This window comes from Lissotriton vulgaris, chromosome 5 (genome assembly GCF_964263255.1).
Source record: "Lissotriton vulgaris chromosome 5, aLisVul1.2, whole genome shotgun sequence".
NCBI classification, from domain to species: Eukaryota; Metazoa; Chordata; class Amphibia; order Caudata; family Salamandridae; genus Lissotriton; species Lissotriton vulgaris.
This window is the reverse complement of record NC_141693.1, coordinates 1281428320-1281451267: the sequence shown is the minus strand read 5'-3', so window position 1 is coordinate 1281451267 and position 22948 is coordinate 1281428320.

Sequence of the window (22948 nt, the reverse complement as noted above, 5' to 3'; positions counted from 1 at the left end):
AGCAGCCCTTCTGATGATCTAGATCTCACTTGGGAGCCACAACAACCTGAGCATGAGAGGGAGACACGTCCCAAAACCAGGCTAGGGAAAAGGAAGGTTAAAAAAAACCTTAATCTTAAGGAGGTCGATGTAGAACAGCAGGATAATGATGATGAGGAGTCTGACCCAGTCATCACAAGCATCAATCCCGGCCCGAGCACAAGGATACCATCATTTTTACCCTCTCCAGAATGGCTGCGACTAGTAGGGATATAGCATGCATACCTCCAACACAGGCAACACCAACACGACCTCCAGCTTCCATATTTACATTTGAAAAACTGAATTAATCAGTAAACAAATAAACAAAAGAAGAGAGGTTAAAGTATTTTATAAGCCACTTAAATGGAGCCAAACGATTCGTGGAGTTCGCACCCTATTTGGGTTTGAAAAGAAAGCCCTCACACACCGACCTGGTCAGTGTCATGCTTCATCATCGGGCCCCACCGAAGAGACCTAGTGCCTCTTCGGTGTGCTGCGACGCCAGGAGACTGCGGAGCTGGTTGTGTGAAATGGGTGTGTTGTGAGGTTTAGATTAAAATTAAAAAGTGTCTAAAGGGTATCTGAAAAGTTTATTAATGATCCCTGTGACACAAATAAAAAGGTTCTATGTGTCTGAATTTAAGTTCCAAAGGTAATGGATGGTTAATTCAGATTAAGATTAAAGTCAGTCAACATGTTTCAGCCTTAGGGGTGGTTTTATTTTACCTAGGCATTCATCAGGACATTGATAAACCCCGGCGGTATGGACTCTCTAATCGTCCACCCTGACCTGGGGGCGTGAAAGTGAGAAATGACCCATGGTGCAGATCGCCCCATACTTTAAAGTGAGACTGACTTTTTGTCCATTGATCCCCTGAAGCACCTACATTGTGTGTTTTTAACCCCTACTTAGCCATTTTTTGGCTTTTTAAATCACTTCGTGTCACTGCACTTCCCAGAACTAGAGTTATCATCCCCATAGGGTGTGCGGATGGTGTTAAATTCTAATAGCTAGTTTGGGAACACAATTGCTGCCACTAATTTGGAGCACCATGAACAAAAATACGTTATGGCACAGCTCTACAAATAATTGTTTGTTTGTCCTTTGTGTCTGTTTGTGTTCTTGTTCTACAGGTGCTGAGATACTCCATAACTAGGAGTAATTTTTGGGAATGAGCTCCCTGCTCTTCCATTTTTATGCACTTTATCACCTTTTTTAAATTTTTCACTTTCACGCCCCCAGGTCAGGGTGGACGATTAGAGAGTCCATACCGCCGGGGTTTATCAATGTCCTGATGAATGCCTAGGTAAATTAAAACCACCCCTAAGGCTGAAACATGTTGACTGACTTTAATCTTAATCTGAATTAACCATCCATTACCTTTGGCACTTAAATTCAGACACATAGAACCTTTTTATTCGTGTCACAGGGATCATTAATAAACTTTTCAGATACCCTTTAGACACTTTTTAATTTTAATCTAAACCTCACAACACACCCATTTCACACAACCAGCTCCGCAGTCTCCTGGCGTCGCAGCACACCGAAGAGGCACTAGGTCTCTTTGGTGGGGCCCGATGATGAAGCATGACACTGACCAGGTCGGTGTGTGAGGGCTTTCTTTTCAAACCCAAATAGGGTGCGAACTCCATGAGTCGTTTGGCTCCATTTAAGTGGCTTATAAAATACTTTAACCTCTCTTCTTTTGTTTATTGGCATATGACTGGGGAATAAGAGAGTGTTATTGAACTTCCCTATCTCTCCCATTGTTATTCAGTTAATCAGTAAACAATCATTAATTATACAAATTTAGGAGCATGTACACATTAATCAGCTCTATCCAGTGTATGCATATATTCATAAGAAACATAAAAAAGGCAACAGCATCAACATACGACCAAGAGCAATATTTTTGATCCATTGTCTCTGGGTCAAACAAGCCTCATAGTTCCTGGCTATAAATCTATACGAATCATATTGGTTGCCCCGAACGGAGCGTGCAACATAGCAAAGGGGTGCAATAAGATGTGTGTGGTGATTAGAGAGAAAAAAGAAATTCAAGAAGTAGTGACATAAAATATTCAAATTAGTTATACAAAAAAGTCGCGGATCCTCATTCATCCGTCCTGTACAACCTGGCAGTTAGATTAATGAAACAAACTTGGTCATAAGTTTATCAAGACAAATATATATCATTAATATTTGCACATCAACATAGAAAGCAAGGGGGTCCAGGTTTTTTATATACAGAGCGTCGACGTTTCGACTCTTCTTAGGGCCTTGCGGTCATTTATGCCTGGGCTATTCGAGTCTTCATCAGGACAATAGAACCGGGGCAACCAGGGATTATAGATGACCCCTCAGAGGAGTAAAGGTGGTGATAATTCCCACTAAAATGGATAATTTCCAATCCTTGCGTTCTCATATAAGAGTAAGGGCATCAATGTCCTGTTGTTAGAGAGTAATTATCTGTTTTTTAGTCCAAAGATTTAAGAAGTATCCTCTTCTTCAACATAAGTGGCCCATCCTAGTAAGTCTTGGTGAATCCATGTTCCAAAACTCAAGCAGTGTTTCCGTCTGCTTGCAATCAGTCCACAGTAGTCCAGAGACAAAGTGATAAAGTATCTGGCTTGCCCTGTTGCAAGTGTCGCTCCTGAGCGTGTTTTCAGTGCTGCCGGTGCCATTGTAACTGTGAAAAGGACCAGTCTCTCGCCCAAAAGCATGGAGAGGCTAACCATGATCAAAATGAATCAGCACTTCATACCACTGGACTACAAAATACGTGAATCACAGCAGGAAGAGGAGAGCGACTCCGAAGACATAAGTAGTGGGTTACATGACCTATTTCTGTCTGAACCAAAAGGGTTTGAGGACGAGCTCCTCTTCCCTGACAACTAGGCTTTCAAATTGTTACTTTCTCCCTTCCTTTATTTGTGTGTATATCTGTCTTTCTGGTTCAAATCAAACCACAACAAATCCATCACCACTGTCTCTTATTTTTATTTACCTATTGGAGTTGCATGTCTGTGCATTTAACTGTCTACTCCACTCCTCAGAGTCCTGCTCCATCTTCCTGACTTGCCCTAAATACATTTCCATCTTGCCAGACATTGGATGGAGATGGAGAATAGTACAATAATGCAGCATCTAACAGTCCCTCCATATCAAGTTAAACGTACATGACTATAGCCATCTTCTGTTTTGTTTCCAGTCCGAAACTCATCACTGTCTTAAGGCTACCAGCTCTGTCTGCAGTCATACACAACTCTTCACTGTCAGAACTTGAGCAGGCATCCAAAACTAAAGTAAACTCATCATCACTTTCAGAAGGCTCGGCATTTCTGATCTAACAGCCAAAGAGAAGAGCAAGACAGGTATATGATTAATGAATGATGCCACGCATTGCATTGGATGCTTGCTGACTCTGAGCAAATATGCATGAAGTCGAACTATACTAGTAGTTAAAATAATAACAAAGTAAAAGTGACTCAAGTGATAGTCAATGTTTCCATGTTGTTTAATAATAACCAATTGTACTACTACTGCAGGTGGAGTCTGGACCTACTTAATCGGAGTCACTCACTACAGACTGAGTTGGTGTTGGTCTGTTGGACAACACGTACACGGACCACACCATGATGATGATGATGACCATACTATCTTTGCACACAGTCAGTCAGTTGGATCTGAGATGATTGATGGAAAGCGTTTCAGGAAGTGGCATAAAAGGTAAACACAACCAATCAACAAGAACCACCGCAGACCTAGGCTACATGTCTGTACAGTGGTGGAGTCGAATAGTGGTATGATGACTGACAGTGGCACATTGATTTAGTCACTTGATTGAAATGCTATGTTGCTTTATATGCCTTTTGTCTGGCTCTGTCAAAAATTAAGGTAAATAGAGTTTGGGTCACGGGCAAGGCACGGTGCCATAGGCCTGTTCTGTGCTGGCGCCTGTCCTGTTGTTCTTGTAGGTTAATGCTGTGTAAATAGTAGAGTAGACACAATGTATCCAAGCAGCCTCAGTCTGAAAGTCTTCTCGCTCAAGAGTCTTGTCTTTCTGCACTACACCATAATTGATGCTTTTTTTAAATTCATTTATTTTTCAATACCCCTTTTGTTTTTCCATCAACACTTACAGGCCGGCCTTTTACCCAGTACTATTATACTTGGAGCAACAACTCACACTTACCTTACCAATCCGCATCAGCCAGCCAGTTTCACCCAAGAATGATGTGCAGAGTGTCCATGGAAGGGAGGACCAAGATGAATGACGAGATAAAACTACACATTTGGACCTGGATAATACAGTAACTTTAGTATCATATTCGTCTTTTTAATAATTTGATTCCTTTTTTCTCTTCATACATTTTAAGACTGTGTGACTTTGTTTGCTAATTGCCCCTACAACTATTTTTTAATTTTCTTTTCTAGATTTCAGCCCTGTACAGCAGGTAATTAGGGGTTTTCTGAGGGCATACAGCCAAGGCAAATTTCATATAATACAACTTCCCTGTACTGTCTAAATGTGTAATAGTAGTTAAGTACTAATCATTAACCATCAAGTTATCTTCATCATGCATGCATTTCCTTTTTCTCCCTTTTTAGATTTATTGGATAGTGGATCATCCTCATTTTCAAATATTGTTTTGCTTTTGTTGTCTCCATGTGTACTGTTTTTCTTTGTCAAACCTTTCCCCAACCCCCCCTTCTCATCCATTCATCAAACTCTAACCCTCTTTCAGGGCTGTGTGTTTTTTTATTGAGGTGTGATGTGACTACATTAAATCTACACCAACAATTGATCACAAACTTGCTGAGCAGATGTGGTGAAAGCAACACTAATTAAATGTCAACCAGGCACGGCGAGGATCTTCTTCTGCTTGCCCACCCATGCTCAGTGTATGTATAAACCAATTAATTTTCCAAAGGGACCCACCGAATACATCATAATTAATTGCCGGCATTGATTGGATTTACAGCTTTAAAGTTTACGAATTAGGATTGTGTTAAGTCACTCCTTCAACACAACTACAGTTTAACTTCTTAGCTTCTTGTACTAGGCTGTCCCCGTCACCATTGTTTTCTTTTAGTTTAGCAGTTGCAATATTGTTTGTTTGGCAGTCTTCTTATGTACTGTACTTTTATACTACTCCCACAGTCTCTCTCAGGCAAATGGCTGTCTCTTTTTTTTTTGTTTGCAAATGTTAGTGCCAGTGTCTACTACTACCACCACAACCATGGCATCTTCTCCATTCTTTTGGAAAACCATGCAGCCATTGATGTGCCAAACTTAATCCTCATCAATCACATGTAAGATAAGTTTGCTGGGAGGTATAATGGACTAGGAGGAGCGACTGGTAGTACTAGTAGAAGAAATATAACTCAGTGAGGGGTACCGCTTTTATCTGTTTGCATGTTACAAAATTGGCAGATTATTTAAATCAAACACTGGCTGCTGCCCTGCATCTGCAAGTATACCTTGTGACGTACATTAATTTGTGAAACAATAACCCCCCAGAAAACATTAACATCGTATGTGTAAGTATAAATAAATAACATTTATTTTCATAACAAAAATAGACTATCCCACACCTCACCCACCCCTCTCCCTAACCCCAACCAATGTCCAAGTCCAACCAATGTCCAAAAAATAAGAAACCCCAACACCCAATTCCCACCCACCAGCAAAAGTAATAAAAAAGGGGCAAATCAACAGGGTCCATCTATAATCCGCGGGCTTTAAGGTTTTTTTCCACGAGGATTTTTACACGCTCCTCTAATTGGTCCTCCAGCTCTGCCATCCGGAGGAGAAGTTGCTGGTGAAATGCACGGCACTTAGATTTGCAGCCATGTGGGGGGGTAGCAGATGTTGAAAAATTGTGGTGGGCGACTGCCTGACTGCGGCGCCGTACTCCTGCAGGCGGGGCCTGACTGGGGCCCGGGGCATTGGAAGAGGCAGCAGCTGCTGCCGCCGCCTTCTCCTCCTCCTCTGCCTGAGCCACCAGCCGGTGGTATTCCTCGACGATGGTCTGCATTTTCCGTTGCCGGGCCCTGGCTGCCAACTCCTTCCGTGTTGGTTTTTGGGAAGGAGGATCTATAAAAAAAGAAACAGAATTGTGACCAAAACTCTTAGCAAAACAGTAGCACAAAATTAATTCAACACATAGTGGCACAGTAGCACTAGCAAGCGCAGTACATAACATGTGTGGTAAGTATCTATCCTCCTGCTTCCCCGGCCTCTAACATTTGTTGGAGTTTTTTTACGGCATTATACTTGCCCTAGTACTATGGATGGACTCCAGTACACAGAAGAACACATCTAGTTTAGATAAATTACATAACCTTGTTGTAGGCTGTAGCCGGCAAGCCAGCTCAGTCAGCTAAGCTTGCGTCCAAGACCAACATACAAGTCAATACACGACGCCTGTTACTTTTATTTACTAAGCTGCAGATGGGGAAGCTCGTATATTTTTCGATTACGGGTGGCACTGGCAATACTCTCTCTGTTACATGAAGGGCAATTGCTCAATTTCACTTTCACTGTGGCCTGGCGACTACAAAATGGCAGATTAATAATAATATAATATACTTCTGATCCAATTATCATTACTTATATGGAACGACATATCAGTCCAGTAGTGGTCAGAGGTGGGAGTGCTTTCGGGCGGTGACGTGGGGAGGGGCAGGGTGGGAGGGAGCAAACTATGGATTGTGGACAATTACTGGTAAGTAAACATATAAATAAATAACACAAATTTTGTTGTGCACACTGCATTCAGAATCCATAGTTTATCACCCCCCCCCACCCTGCCCCTCCCACTCCCAGAGCACCTCCCGCCAGCACTCCCACCACCGCCTGCTAATGCATAAGGTTTTGTTCATTGATTGTGTAACCAACAGATAGGCCACCCTCTTCAGGCTGGCTGAGCTGACACAATCGAAGTGGTCCTTGGAGTCAGAGGAAGGCGGTTGATAATATATATGATGCGCTTGCAAACTACTCAGTCATCAACTGTATTCTGAAATGAAATCCTACTTGTATATAATATAAGATTAACCTCTGCTTTGCTACTCTGGCACAGTTTCTTTTACATTATCTTCAAAGTAAGACTTGTCTGTTTCCAGTGACAGTCCCCACCTATGATGAATACATCCAGGGGGCATCCATCTATTAAAAGTAAATGTCTATCATTCTTTTGTTATATGCATCGCTTAACAAACCTTAGCTGGTTTCACTTTCACCAACAACCACCCATGAGTCCACTCCTTCCTTCCTTGCCTTGGCTTTGGGTTTGACACAAACACCGCTGATGATTCTTGCTATCCACTATCCACCCATATTGTGTCGCCCACCCATGCAGGCATCTTCTTTCACCTTCCACCCATCCTTCAACAATCCATGCATCTGATTCCTATCAGCCACCTGTATGCTGCTTCCAAAGTATCCTTCTCTGCTAGTCGTATTACATCTCTTTTGTCCTTCCTCCTTCCACCCTAGTTCTTTCCCTTTTTCTTCAACACATCCATCAAGGTAATCTGATCTGACTTTTAATCTTCTCCATAACTTTCACTGCTGAGTTGGAGTCTGATAGAAGAGGCCTTCAACCGCTGTATATTGTTCAGTACAACTTCAAGTTCATACTTACTAAATAAGTTTCACAGTACAGTGAGTGAAGTGTTCCCCTTCCAGCTAGTAATGCCAATAAGTAATGAATATAACTTACCATCGCCCACCGCTGCTGTTTCCTCACCCGCTGGTGCTCCTGCAGGTGCCGCATCTTCAGCCCCTTCCTGAATGGCAGCATTGGCATCGCCGCTGGCCCCGCAGTCACTGGTGGTTGTACTGGTAGTGCACCTATAAAAAAAGTACACCTTTTTAGATGCCTATACACCTCCCCCTGTTTTACTCGTTTTCACCAGGAAGGAAGATTTAAAAACAGTTAAAGTACAACATAAATCATCACTAGTCCAAATTGCGTACTACAGTAAAGTCAGTATGCAGACATTGGTAGTATTAATATATGGTCCCTAGGGTCATATCATCTCTACTCCTACTCTAGTCTTTGGAAAGTTAGCCTGAGCCATGTAATCATTTTAGATTCATGTCTACTCTTTTGCGCATGTTACCTTGCAGCTTGTTGCACAGTAAGATGCCTTTGAGGCCACATGAGTATTGCATACAAGCGAATACGAGCCAAACACCTACAACGACTACAGCGCATCCAAAATGCCACCGCCCAACTGATCTTCAACATGCCCCACCGCAGCCACATCACCCCCACCTGACAAACCTACACTGGCTCCCCGTCGACAAGAAGATCCCCTTCAAACTCCTCACCCACGCACACAAAGCACTCCACAACACCAGACCAGCCTACCTGAACAGCAGACTCAGCTTCCACACCCCCACCCTCCAGCTCCACTCCACCAGCTTCGCCCTCGCCGCCGTCCCCCGCATTCAACGAACAACCTCGGGTGGCAGATCCTTCTCCTACCTCACCGCCAAGACCTGGAACACCCTACTGACCCACCTATGGCAGACCGAAGACCTACTGGCCTTCAGAAGACTCCTCAAAATCTGGCTCTTCGAGTAGAAGAAACCCCCCCCCTCCCCCCATCTCAGCGCCTTGAGACCCTCATGGGTGAGTAGCGGGCTTTACAAATACCTTGATTGATTTGTTGATTGATTGATTGAAAAACAAGCCACTTTTTTTATGGAGTTCGGTTAGTCCCTATTGCTTAGCCATAATATTGCACTTTTTGGTATGACTGCAAAAAGCTTGCATAATTGTATTATACCGTCTAACATGCCCTATTTTTCTAATAATAGGCAGAAGATTCCCTTTTACGAACCAGAGATTTGCAGAGCTTACGAAAGATGCGTGTAACCAGTATACGTTCAATGGTGAGGGGTCTCCCAGAATTTACACAAATCTCTATTATGCACTAGTTGTACAAATGTTTAGTTTTAATCTTCTTTATTTTGCATGTTGGAGCTGGATGTAATTTCATGGAACAACTTACAAAGCTTGTTATTATTTGAAATAAATAAACCTTTTGACCTTGCACATAGACTCTGTGGTATATTTGGTGTGGTGTTGTGGACTTACACGAGTGAGCGAAAGCGTGTTATTTTCTGGGTTTTGTGATAAAATCATTGGTATATCTTTGTGTGTGTGTTCGGGACATAATGACTAATGAGACACTATAGCTAGTCGGTCAGTGAATTGTGGGTTCTGAGTTCTGACTAAGGTGTAAGTAAGGTCCAACCTCCCATCACCAACATCCTATATTCTGTACAGAATACCCACAACAGTAGTAGTATGTACTACTATCCTAATAAAAAATACTAGACAAACATCTGGTTGTGCATTTTGTTGGTGGGAATTGTCAAAGCCTAGAGATTAAAGAGGTCAACGCAAAGGACAGGAGTGCCCACTGGCTACAGCTATTGTTCTGTCACAGCTTTATTCTAAAGAAAACCTTAACTAAAGAGTGGCCAACAGGGCAAGCTTAGCTACAGACAGTCTAAGAGTAGTCATACAGAGAGTCATAGCAGAGGCAGTTTGAAGGAACTGAAAGACAGGGATAACCAACATTTGGAAAACAGATAATGAAGATCAAAGAAGCTTTTGTTAAAAATTGAATTTGGAATTTGAAAGTGTAATTAATAGTTTGGAACAAATAAGGTGCTTTAAAAGTTAGGGAAATATAATTGTTAATAATATAAGCACTGTAGGACTTACTGGGGCCAGCAGCAAGATCCCTGGTAGAGGAGCGCTCCTCTGGTGGTAGTTACGCCGACTCGGACCCCGTCTTCTTGCCCCTGGGTGCTGATCATGTAAGAAATAATAACGAAAGAGAGAAACATTGAGTGATGTGAAACAAATAAATCATTAAAAAAAACGCTCAAACATTTTAGGAAACAACAATTGCAATAAAATTGACCTATCTAACCGACTACTGGCTTGCAGGATTCACGGACCATCTACTTTTATGAACACTAATCAAATGTTCCATAATCATTCTGATTGCAGAATACTAACGAAGCCAGTACCACCTGACCTACACCACCTATTCCAGACGGGCCAATTGTTCAGTAAGTCTGCATTTCCATTTTATTTTTCCAGCAAAAATGCATAGATGAGATCAAGGACACATGCATAAATTTGTGCATACACCAAATTGTTGGTTGGTTGGCTGCGTCGTATGTTGTTCTGCTACTGACTGACATGCTATTGCTAAGCCTACCACTGACTAAACAAACTACAAAAAGGTTCTATGGAGGACTGGGGTAAGAAGCATTCAGTGAAGAGGAGGCGTCACGCAGACCGTAAAAAAATTATGAACTATTACTAAGTAAACCTATTATCAATCTACCACTATTTCACTGAAGGACAATGGAAGGACTAGACTCTAGCAATAGCATTAACTAACTTCAGGTCGCTAAAGTAAACTTTAAGATCATTAATCAGCCCAAGCTAGCGCAAAGTTACAAACAAGTAAGAGAAGTGCCGAGCAGCACCTGTGTCATACAATCACAGAAGATTTTGAAACAGAATTGACCTGCAATTTAACTAAGCGCACCAGTAATCGTGTTATTTGTCCGAGAATTATACACCATACTTATACTACTATATATTACTGGCTACTCACCAAGACCCACAACCTCGACACCTAGCAGGTCCAACAGGTCCTGCTCCTGGTCCAAGATGTCTGACCACCGGTGGGCCAGCTGGTTGTGGGTGCACCGGATCCCCGAGCAGCAAAACACAGCCTGGCGCACCTTCGCCCACCGGCAGTGATGCTCCTGGGTAAGGTACCCGGAGCCTGGCCTGCCGCCTGCTGCCAAGGTCAAGGGAAGGTGGTGCTGGATGAAGAAAACCAGGGCGGCCACCTTCGCCTCTCCAAAAAGTTCTCAGGCCTGCACCCCTGCAGGGCGCATTCTGCCGCAAGGCAGCCAGGTCTTTGGCACAGGCGCCTTGCCCTTGGAGCCCATACTGCTGCCCTTGGCCATGGTTCTAGGGTGGAGGCAGAAAAGAAAAGAAGGAAAAACTAAAGTTAGGGGGAAGAAGTAGGAGTTTGAATACAATGTAAAATAAAACAGTAGAAAAGTAACAAAAACACAGTGAAAGTAGAAATAAATCACAAAATATAAACTTAGGGACAAAGAGACAGAGATGATATATAAAAAAAGTGAGAAAAACAGTGAAAATAAGTAAAGATTGCAAAGATTAAAGGTGTATAGAAAACTAGGCCCAGAACCATACCATAGAGTGAAATAAAAGATGGCTGCAGATGCAGAAAAATTCCTAGGACGTCTAGGTATGTCAGTGTACATATAAGTCGGGCCAGCTATCAAGAAGGAACAATGGAAGGGATTGGCAAAGGTATATAAAAAGTATATTTTTATTTGTTATATTTAAAAATCATATTGAAACTGACCAACGGTCAAACAATATGATGGATATGTAAAAATCTCTATAACAACATTACATGCAATAATCATAAAAGGCTAACATAAATTGCATAATACATAAAGTAAAACAATATATTGACAAAAATGTACAGGTAATCACAGAAATAAAACAAGCATAAGAACTCGACGTGCGTTTCGGCAGGGGACCGCCTTCTTCAGGAGACACAATTTAATTCCTGAAACACAGTTATAAAAGAAAATTTCTGTTATCTAAGCATACATACAATTTATAAAAACAACATTTTGATTTCATTATTACTAACATGTTAAAAACCTTATTCCTAACTCAAAAACTGACCATGACTATTGTTATGTACACTGAAGGCCTTTGATAAGCCACATAATGTCTGTCGATTGTACAGTAACTGACTTAACTAAGAATAGCCCCCCTTGGTCTTCGCGAGTGCCATTTTACAATAAAGAGGGATACCATCAGATTCTCATTTAAGGACTGAAGTAGAATCACTTCTAAATAACATTCAGACTCAATCTTAGAAGCTGTTAGCACACAATAAGCATACAAAGGTATGTATCAGTTACAGATTATCTTTTGGGAAAACTGGTAAAGGACTATCCTGCCAGGCCTTTAGCATAAGTGTTCAATTAACACGGATATACTCACAATAGTAGAACTCTATCCATGCAGCAAAAAACATCCAAGGGGAATCTTCATGTAATACAGGTGCGTTTACTCAATATTTTTTGATGGAGGAATTCCTATTGATAGAGTTCAATATTAGTAACGGGTGGACATACCGAATTATTCATCTATATACGCACACATTGGTTCAACATCTTGCTCTTAACATGTGGATGGCGCTGCAGAGTTTTATAATTATAGAAGGATGGGACATAAAATATGCATGTTCATGCAGAATGTACCCTTTAGATGACTATGTCTTGGAATACCGATCATATTCCCTATGTTTGATAACGTTAAGACCCTCAGGGCTCTCAAATGATTACTGCAGGCTACCAGATGTGGTCCACTGACTAATACGTAGATGACCGCGATGGGAGACCAGCACAAAAGACTAGAATATAATAATGCCAACCTAGTACCTTATATTTCCACATGCGATGTTTGAATGTTCTGGATGAAGTTTATTCTTTATATAGCATACGATGACCATATTGAAAATGTCCCATATCAATGGGTACAGAGAATACACTATGAATAAAAATGAAAGAAGAATAAACTTATTCATCATGAATTATGCCCATTTTAACAGCATGGGTCTTAAGATAAAATAACTCTTGAAGTACGGTAAATAAAGTAATTACCTTCATCAAAGTGTTACATAGGCTGGTAAAGTTAATACTTAAGGCGAAGTAGCTTTTAATGGCGCTCTTGCTCGTCAATCACAAACTGATAAAATGGGTTCTGAAATAAGGAAGTCGTAATGGCAAATTACCTTTAAGAGGTCTCACTGTTAGTTACATATTGAGACATTTTAACAAATCCGAGCTGTTTAAACATAGTAATGTGCCCCAAACAATCCTTATTAAAGGTTACCTTAATTTAAAGTGAAGCGGCGCTTATGTTAAACACACTTCGAAAAGGTCGACTTGGAAAGGCGCCTTGTGATGTTCAATTAAAAGGTAAGCTCTGAAAGAATGAGATCAGAGTACGCAGTTAGTTACGTTGATTATAATTACAAAGTTGCAAAGTTGCAACACATTAAACAACCTACTGCGATCTGAGCGCTCTCCCAATATGTGCCTAAGCGAGGTTCTTACCGTGAAACGAGAGGTTACTCGCGGACAGCAAGATGTAGCTGCTCCGTGTTCCGGCGTGTGGGGACTCGTCCTCCTCCAAGATACAAAGTATCCAACGTTTGAAACCTTCCGTATTTAAAGGGACTGGTTAGCGCGGGAAAAAAACCAAAGTGATGACGGTGGTATGATCGAAGTAGGACTAAAGATATACAAGCCGATCCTGTTCCAAAATGGCGCTCATAAGTGCGCAACAAAGGTAAATGACAGGGGGCTCACCGCGTTTTATGTTGACAATGTCGCATGTGATGTATACATCATCACGTATATATAAATCCCGTTCTGATTCGGATCTAGCGCTACTTTGAAAGAATATTCAAACTGAACAGTATCCAAAACTTGTGCTGTTCAATGAGAGCTATATCGAAAATACATTAAAGCCCCAAATAAGAGGGCACGTGAATACATGGCGGAGATGGTGAGATGCACTATACCTATAACATAAAACATAAAGGATAATAAGCAGCGTAATTAAAATTAATACCAATTATCAAAAGAATATAGATAAAACTAATATGGCTTTAATTCAGGCTGTTGGGTATACAGATGAATAGACAGGCAACTGCATGAGTTGCCTATAGTATATATATGGCTAATGTCACCCCGATGTGTGTTCGCTCTAAACAGGGGGGCATGTAAATACAATGATAAAGAGGTAGGATGTACTGTACCGATTATATTGAGAGAGGTAAACAGCAAAGTTAAACTTGCCACCAGTTGTCACAAAATACAACTAGAAGAACCATAATTAGAGCTATAGGGTATGGTGATGGAAAGGTGACTACACAGGCAACCTTAATTCCATCCATAGCTAATACTACCCCGATTGAATCTAGAGCTAATTTGGGATTAATTAATGAATAAAGAAATCTAAATATGTGAAGAACCTATAAGATAGCGTTCTCCCAGGGAATCTCAGCGTTGAGGCCCCGTTTGAAAGTTCCCAAGGAAAAGATCCAGAACACTTCCCTCTTTTTCCTGACTTGGTCACCTCCCTTGCTACTGGGGAGTCTAATTTTTTCTAAAATACGCCATTTAAAGTTGTCTGGAGCATGATTATTTTCAGTGAAATGTTTCACTAATGGCGCTAGCTGTTTGTTGGTCCGGATGGCTGACCGGTGTTCTGTCAACCTTGTTTGTACGGACCTAGAAGTCTCACCCACATAGCCTAGCTGACATGGGCACAGGATAAAGTATATACAGTTAGCAGTTTTGCAGTTCCACATGTCAGTAGCAGAGGTATGGCAGCCATTATGTTCAAAAGACTCACCTTCAATGATGTTGCTGCAGGATTTACAGGCTGAGCATTTGACCGTACCTTTGACAGGAAAGTTATTGCTAATTGACCTCTGTACAAATTCTGACTGACGATTATTAGTTGTATATCGTGAATGAACAACCAAATCTTTAAGATTTTTATTCCTCCTATATGCAAAGATGGGTTTCTCTAGTTTATTGTAGGAGGGATTCGAGTTCAAAATGTGCCAATTTTTGGTCACAATATGTCTTATTGTATTGTCTAGGGTCGAATGCTTCGTTATGCATACTAGTTGGTCATTGGTTGCCGGCGGTTTCGTCCTGAGTAGGTGATCCCGATCGTAGAATCTGGCTCGTTTATATGAGTCTCGGATCAACCTATGTGGGTAACCTCTATTGAGGAATTTCTGTCTCATGACTTTAGCTTGGACATCAAAATCTGCCAGATTCGAACAATTCCTTCTGACTCGAAGAAATTGTGAAAAAGGGATGCTCTCCCTTTGGCACCGCGGGTGAAAACTCTTAAAATGAAGAAGAGTATTCCTCGCTGTAGGTTTAATAAATAAATCTACAATAAGTTTGTTATTTTGGTTCTTGATAATTATGTCCAAGAATTCGACTTGAATGTCACTATAATGTGCCGTAAATTTCAGATTTGAGTCCGTCAGATTGATCCATTCAAGAAATTCTAAAAGAGAATCTTTCCCACTGGTCCAGATGAAAAAGATGTCATCGATGTATCTGGACCAGTGGGAGATAGACTCGTAGAATGGCGCTATCTCATTGTGTACAAATTTCATTTCAAAGGCCGCCATATAGATATTAGCGATGGAGGGTGCCACAGACGCCCCCATACTAACGCTCTTTGTTTGGCGAAATAGAGAGTTGCCAAATTCAACAATATTTTCAGATAGTACAATCTGAAGCAGTTTTAATAAGAAATCCTTTGGGCAAGCAATGTTAAAGGTGTCAATAAACCAGCTAGTGGTGAGTATGGCTTCTTTCTGCGGGATATTGCTATATAGGGCTTCAATGTCCATTGTGACCAACAGGTCCTTATTGGGGTCAAAGGGTAGGTTCTCTATTTTTGATATCATAGACCCAGTATCCCTAATATAGGAAGGGATACTGGGTATATGAGGTCGTAGGTAAAAGTCAATAAATTTAGAGAGTGGTTCTGTATTAGTGCCAATTGTCGACACAATTGGCCTATAGGGGGGGTCAATCAGGTCTTTATGATGGCACTCGCGAAGACCAAGGGGGGCTATTCTTAGTTAAGTCAGTTACTGCACAATCGACAGACATTATGTGGCTTATCAAAGGCCTTCAGTGTACATAACAATAGTCATGGTCAGTTTTTGAGTTAGGAATAAGGTTTTTAACATGTTAGTAATAATGAAATCAAAATGTTGTTTTTATAAATTGTATGTATGCTTAGATAACAGAAATTTTCTTTTATAACTGTGTTTCAGGAATTAAATTGTGTCTCCTGAAGAAGGCGGTCCCCTGCCGAAACGCGCGTCGAGTTCTTATGCTTGTTTTATTTCTGTGATTACCTGTACATTTTTGTCAATATATTGTTTTACTTTATGTATTATGCAATTTATGTTAGCCTTTTATGATTATTGCATGTAATGTTGTTATAGAGATTTTTACATATCCATCATATTGTTTGACCGTTGGTCAGTTTCAATATGATTTTTAAATATAACAAATAAAAATATACTTTTTATATACCTTTGCCAATCCCTTCCATTGTTCCTTCTTGATAGCTGGCCCGACTTATATGTACACTGACATACCTAGACGTCCTAGGAATTTTTCTGCATCTGTTGCTACCCTGCCCTAGGAGTCTATAGATTTTCACTACCCAGGGGGTCCTTGTTATTCTCAGTTGTTTACCCACAGCTTGTCTGTGTAGGGCTACGTTCTTTTGTATCATTACAGGTTATACCAACGATTGTCAGTACTGATTTCAGCCGTGATTCCTGCCCCTCGCTTGTATACATATATACATAGTTTATATATATCTTTATCACTTTTGCATCATGGCCCAACTAGCAACTTTCGGGTTTTCAGATGAGGTGTTCGCTACCCTTGTTGGAATTAGCTCTGCGGCTAGTAGTAGCAGTACATCTAATGTTACTAACAACGAGGACAGTCGCAAACTAGTTGAACTTAAAAAGAAATTAACACGTATGGAAGCCCATGGGGAATTTATGTTAGCTTACCTGAAGAATGGGATTATCCCTATGGGCCTCAAAGTACGGAACATCCCTGGCCTCTTTGTCCATCACAGGCCATTTCTAGAAAAATGGAGCTTAATAGCCAACAGATGCTCTAGGGATCTTATGATCCTTATAATCGAAACTGCGAAGGAATTAGCGGTAGATATTAAAAAAGAGATTGAAGAGCTAGAGACTAAACTTAGGAATTCCGGTAATGTAGACGATGCAATCAAAAGAATTGAAGAAGCTAATAAAGAACTAGAGTCATTCAGTGCTTACCTCAATAAACGAAAGAACGACAAGTTAGCTAAAGATAAACGTTATTACACATTGGAAGGAACATATCCTTATCTGAAGCAAGATTTCTATAAGCAGAACCACTACGTTGACGAGATTAGACCTACCCCACAGAGAGTCAACAATTTCACTGACTCCTCAGACTCAGAGAATGAGGGACAAAGTAACTACTATGAGGCAGACAACTATAACCAATACAGTGGCCCATGTACCAAGCAGCCTTTTTTAGCCAACAGGGGCCCAAGACGGGGCAGGCCCAGAGTCCATTTCCAAACCCAGTCCAGGGGGAATTTCCAGCAAGCCCATCACCAACAACAACACCACCAGCACCCCCATCAACCTCAGGAGCCCCAATTCATACGGGAAACGCGGAATCGCCAATACTGGGGCCAGGGGATATAATCCCCATTTTTAATCTGTCCTCCAAACATTTAGATATTCATACTGAGTCTCTACTTTCCAAAGGTCTTTCATATGTCCCTCATGCCCATGTCAACGTATTTGAACTACAGAAAGACATTATTTCTTTCTTCAGAAAGATTAGATTAAAAAAGTTTTTCTCTTCCTCTGCATCAGATATAACAGATGTGACCCAGAGAACTGACCAGCTATCCCTTCCTTCCACCTTCAACCCTTCGCTAGACCAGCTAGGGCCAGAGGTGGCAAGTTTTGAATTGGTTGTGCTACAACAACTAGAAAGATCTCTTCGATTCATACCGAAACCTATCTATAACCTGAATAAAGAAGAATCAATAGCCCTACAGAATCTTAGAAATGATAAGAAGCTGATAATTAAAAGCTGCGATAAAGGTGGCGGTATTGTTCTGATTGATAGCGATAAGTATGAACAAAAGATGTTATCTATGCTATCAGACACTACCACTTACTCTGAGGTTAGAAGTAACCCTTTGGTTGCAACATCTAAGAAAATACTGAACCTTACACTTACAGCTCTTACATCTGGAGATATTAATCAAAAAGAATTTGATTATCTCAACAGCCACCAACATAAGACAGCATGCATATACGGCATGCCTAAGATTCATAAAGACCTGATTGACCCCCCCTATAGGCCAATTGTGTCGACAATTGGCACTAATACAGAACCACTCTCTAAATTTATTGACTTTTACCTACGACCTCATATACCCAGTATCCCTTCCTATATTAGGGATACTGGGTCTATGATATCAAAAATAGAGAACCTACCCTTTGACCCCAATAAGGACCTGTTGGTCACAATGGACATTGAAGCCCTATATAGCAATATCCCGCAGAAAGAAGCCATACTCACCACTAGCTGGTTTATTGACACCTTTAACATTGCTTGCCCAAAGGATTTCTTATTAAAACTGCTTCAGATTGTACTATCTGAAAATATTGTTGAATTTGGCAACTCTCTATTTTGCCAAACAAAGGGCGTTAGTATGGGGGCGTCTGTGGCACCCTCCATCGCTAATATCTATATGGCGGCCTTTGAAATGAAATTTGTACACAATGAGATAGCGCCATTCTACGAGTCTATCTCCCACTGGTCCAGATACATCGATGACATCTTTTTCATCTGGACCAGTGGGAAAGATTCTCTTTTAGAATTTCTTGAATGGATCAATCTGACGGACTCAAATCTGAAATTTACGGCACATTATAGTGACATTCAAGTCGAATTCTTGGACATAATTATCAAGAACCAAAATAACAAACTTATTGTAGATTTATTTATTAAACCTACAGCGAGGAATACTCTTCTTCATTTTAAGAGTTTTCACCCGCGGTGCCAAAAGGAGAGCATCCCTTTTTCACAATTTCTTCGAGTGAGAAGGAATTGTTCGAATCTGGCAGATTTTGATGTCCAAGCTAAAGTCATGAGACAGAAATTCCTCAATAGAGGTTACCCACATAGGTTGATCCGAGACTCATATAAACGAGCCAGATTCTACGATCGGGATCACCTACTCAGGACGAAACCGCCAGCAACCAATGACCAACTAGTATGCATAACGAAGCATTCGACCCTAGACAATACAATAAGACATATTGTGACCAAAAATTGGCACATTTTGAACTCGAATCCCTCCTACAATAAACTAGAGAAACCCATCTTTGCATATAGGAGGAATAAAAATCTTAAAGATTTGGTTGTTCATTCACGATATACAACTAATAATCGTCAGTCAGAATTTGTACAGAGGTCAATTAGCAATAACTTTCCTGTCAAAGGTACGGTCAAATGCTCAGCCTGTAAATCCTGCAGCAACATCATTGAAGGTGAGTCTTTTGAACATAATGGCTGCCATACCTCTGCTACTGACATGTGGAACTGCAAAACTGCTAACTGTATATACTTTATCCTGTGCCCATGTCAGCTAGGCTATGTGGGTGAGACTTCTAGGTCCGTACAAACAAGGTTGACAGAACACCGGTCAGCCATCCGGACCAACAAACAGCTAGCGCCATTAGTGAAACATTTCACTGAAAATAATCATGCTCCAGACAACTTTAAATGGCGTATTTTAGAAAAAATTAGACTCCCCAGTAGCAAGGGAGGTGACCAAGTCAGGAAAAAGAGGGAAGTGTTCTGGATCTTTTCCTTGGGAACTTTCAAACGGGGCCTCAACGCTGAGATTCCCTGGGAGAACGCTATCTTATAGGTTCTTCACATATTTAGATTTCTTTATTCATTAATTAATCCCAAATTAGCTCTAGATTCAATCGGGGTAGTATTAGCTATGGATGGAATTAAGGTTGCCTGTGTAGTCACCTTTCCATCACCATACCTTATAGCTCTAATTATGGTTCTTCTAGTTGTATTTTGTGACAACTGGTGGCAAGTTTAACTTTGCTGTTTACCTCTCTCAATATAATCGGTACAGTACATCCTACCTCTTTATCATTGTATTTACATGCCCCCCTGTTTAGAGCGAACACACATCGGGGTGACATTAGCCATATATATACTATAGGCAACTCATGCAGTTGCCTGTCTATTCATCTGTATACCCAACAGCCTGAATTAAAGCCATATTAGTTTTATCTATATTCTTTTGATAATTGGTATTAATTTTAATTACGCTGCTTATTATCCTTTATGTTTTATGTTATAGGTATAGTGCATCTCACCATCTCCGCCATGTATTCACGTGCCCTCTTATTTGGGGCTTTAACGTATTTTCGATATAGCTCTCATTGAACAGCACAAGTTTTGGATACTGTTCAGTTTGAATATTCTTTCAAAGTAGCGCTAGATCCGAATCAGAACGGGATTTATATATACGTGATGATGTATACATCACATGCGACATTGTCAACATAAAACGCGGTGAGCCCCCTGTCATTTACCTTTGTTGCGCACTTATGAGCGCCATTTTGGAACAGGATCGGCTTGTATATCTTTAGTCCTACTTCGATCATACCACCGTCATCACTTTGGTTTTTTTCCCGCGCTAACCAGTCCCTTTAAATACGGAAGGTTTCAAACGTTGGATACTTTGTATCTTGGAGGAGGACGAGTCCCCACACGCCGGAACACGGAGCAGCTACATCTTGCTGTCCGCGAGTAACCTCTCGTTTCACGGTAAGAACCTCGCTTAGGCACATATTGGGAGAGCGCTCAGATCGCAGTAGGTTGTTTAATGTGTTGCAACTTTGCAACTTTGTAATTATAATCAACGTAACTAACTGCGTACTCTGATCTCATTCTTTCAGAGCTTACCTTTTAATTGAACATCACAAGGCGCCTTTCCAAGTCGACCTTTTCGAAGTGTGTTTAACATAAGCGCCGCTTCACTTTAAATTAAGGTAACCTTTAATAAGGATTGTTTGGGGCACATTACTATGTTTAAACAGCTCGGATTTGTTAAAATGTCTCAATATGTAACTAACAGTGAGACCTCTTAAAGGTAATTTGCCATTACGACTTCCTTATTTCAGAACCCATTTTATCAGTTTGTGATTGACGAGCAAGAGCGCCATTAAAAGCTACTTCGCCTTAAGTATTAACTTTACCAGCCTATGTAACACTTTGATGAAGGTAATTACTTTATTTACCGTACTTCAAGAGTTATTTTATCTTAAGACCCATGCTGTTAAAATGGGCATAATTCATGATGAATAAGTTTATTCTTCTTTCATTTTTATTCATAGTGTATTCTCTGTACCCATTGATATGGGACATTTTCAATATGGTCATCGTATGCTATATAAATAATAAACTTCATCCAGAACATTCAAACATCGCATGTGGAAATATAAGGTACTAGGTTGGCATTATTATATTCTAGTCTTTTGTGCTGGTCTCCCATCGCGGTCATCTACGTATTAGTCAGTGGACCACATCTGGTAGCCTGCAGTAATCATTTGAGAGCCCTGAGGGTCTTAACGTTATCAAACATAGGGAATATGATCGGTATTCCAAGACATAGTCATCTAAAGGGTACATTCTGCATGAACATGCATATTTTATGTCCCATCCTTCTATAATTATAAAACTCTGCAGCGCCATCCACATGTTAAGAGCAAGATGTTGAGCCAATGTGTGCATATATAGATGAACAATTCGGTATGTCCACCCGTTACTAATATTGAACTCTATCAATAGGAATTCCTCCATCAAAAAATATTGAGTAAACGCACCTGTATTACATGAAGATTCCCCTTGGATGTTTTTTGCTGCATGGATAGAGTTCTACTATTGTGAGTATATCCGTGTTAATTGAACACTTATGCTAAAGGCCTGGCAGGATAGTCCTTTACCAGTTTTCCCAAAAGATAATCTGTAACTGATACATACCTTTGTATGCTTATTGTGTGCTAACAGCTTCTAAGATTGAGTCTGAATGTTATTTAGAAGTGATTCTACTTCAGTCCTTAAATGAGAATCTGATGGTATCCCTCTTTATTGTAAAATGGCACTCGCGAAGACCAAGGGGGGCTATTCTTAGTTAAGTCAGTTACTGTACAATCGACAGACATTATGTGGCTTATCAAAGGCCTTCAGTGTACATAACAATAGTCATGGTCAGTTTTTGAGTTAGGAATAAGGTTTTTAACATGTTAGTAATAATGAAATCAAAATGTTGTTTTTATAAATTGTATGTATGCTTAGATAACAGAAATTTTCTTTTATAACTGTGTTTCAGGAATTAAATTGTGTCTCCTGAAGAAGGCGGTCCCCTGCCGAAACGCGCGTCGAGTTCTTATGCTTGTTTTATTTCTGTGATTACCTGTACATTTTTGTCAATATATTGTTTTACTTTATTTATTATGCAATTTATGTTAGCCTTTTATGATTATTGCATGTAATGTTGTTATAGAGATTTTTACATATCCATCATATTGTTTGACCGTTGGTCAGTTTCAATATGATTTTTAAATATAACAAATAAAAATATACTTTTTATATACCTTTGCCAATCCCTTCCATTGTTCCTTCTTGATAGCTGGCCCGACTTATATGTACACTGACATACCTAGACGTCCTAGGAATTTTTCTGCATCTGTTGCTACCCTGCCCTAGGAGTCTATAGATTTTCACTACCCAGGGGGTCCTTGTTATTCTCAGTTGTTTACCCACAGCTTGTCTGTGTAGGGCTACGTTCTTTTGTATCATTACAGGTTATACCAACGATTGTCAGTACTGATTTCAGCCGTGATTCCTGCCCCTCGCTTGTATACATATATACATAGTTTATATATATCTTTATCACTTTTGCATCATGGCCCAACTAGCAACCTTCGGGTTTTCAGATGAGGTGTTCGCTACCCTTGTTGGAATTAGCTCTGCGGCTAGTAGTAGCAGTACATCTAATGTTACTAACAACGAGGACAGTCGCAAACTAGTTGAACTTAAAAAGAAATTAACACGTATGGAAAGCCCATGGGGAA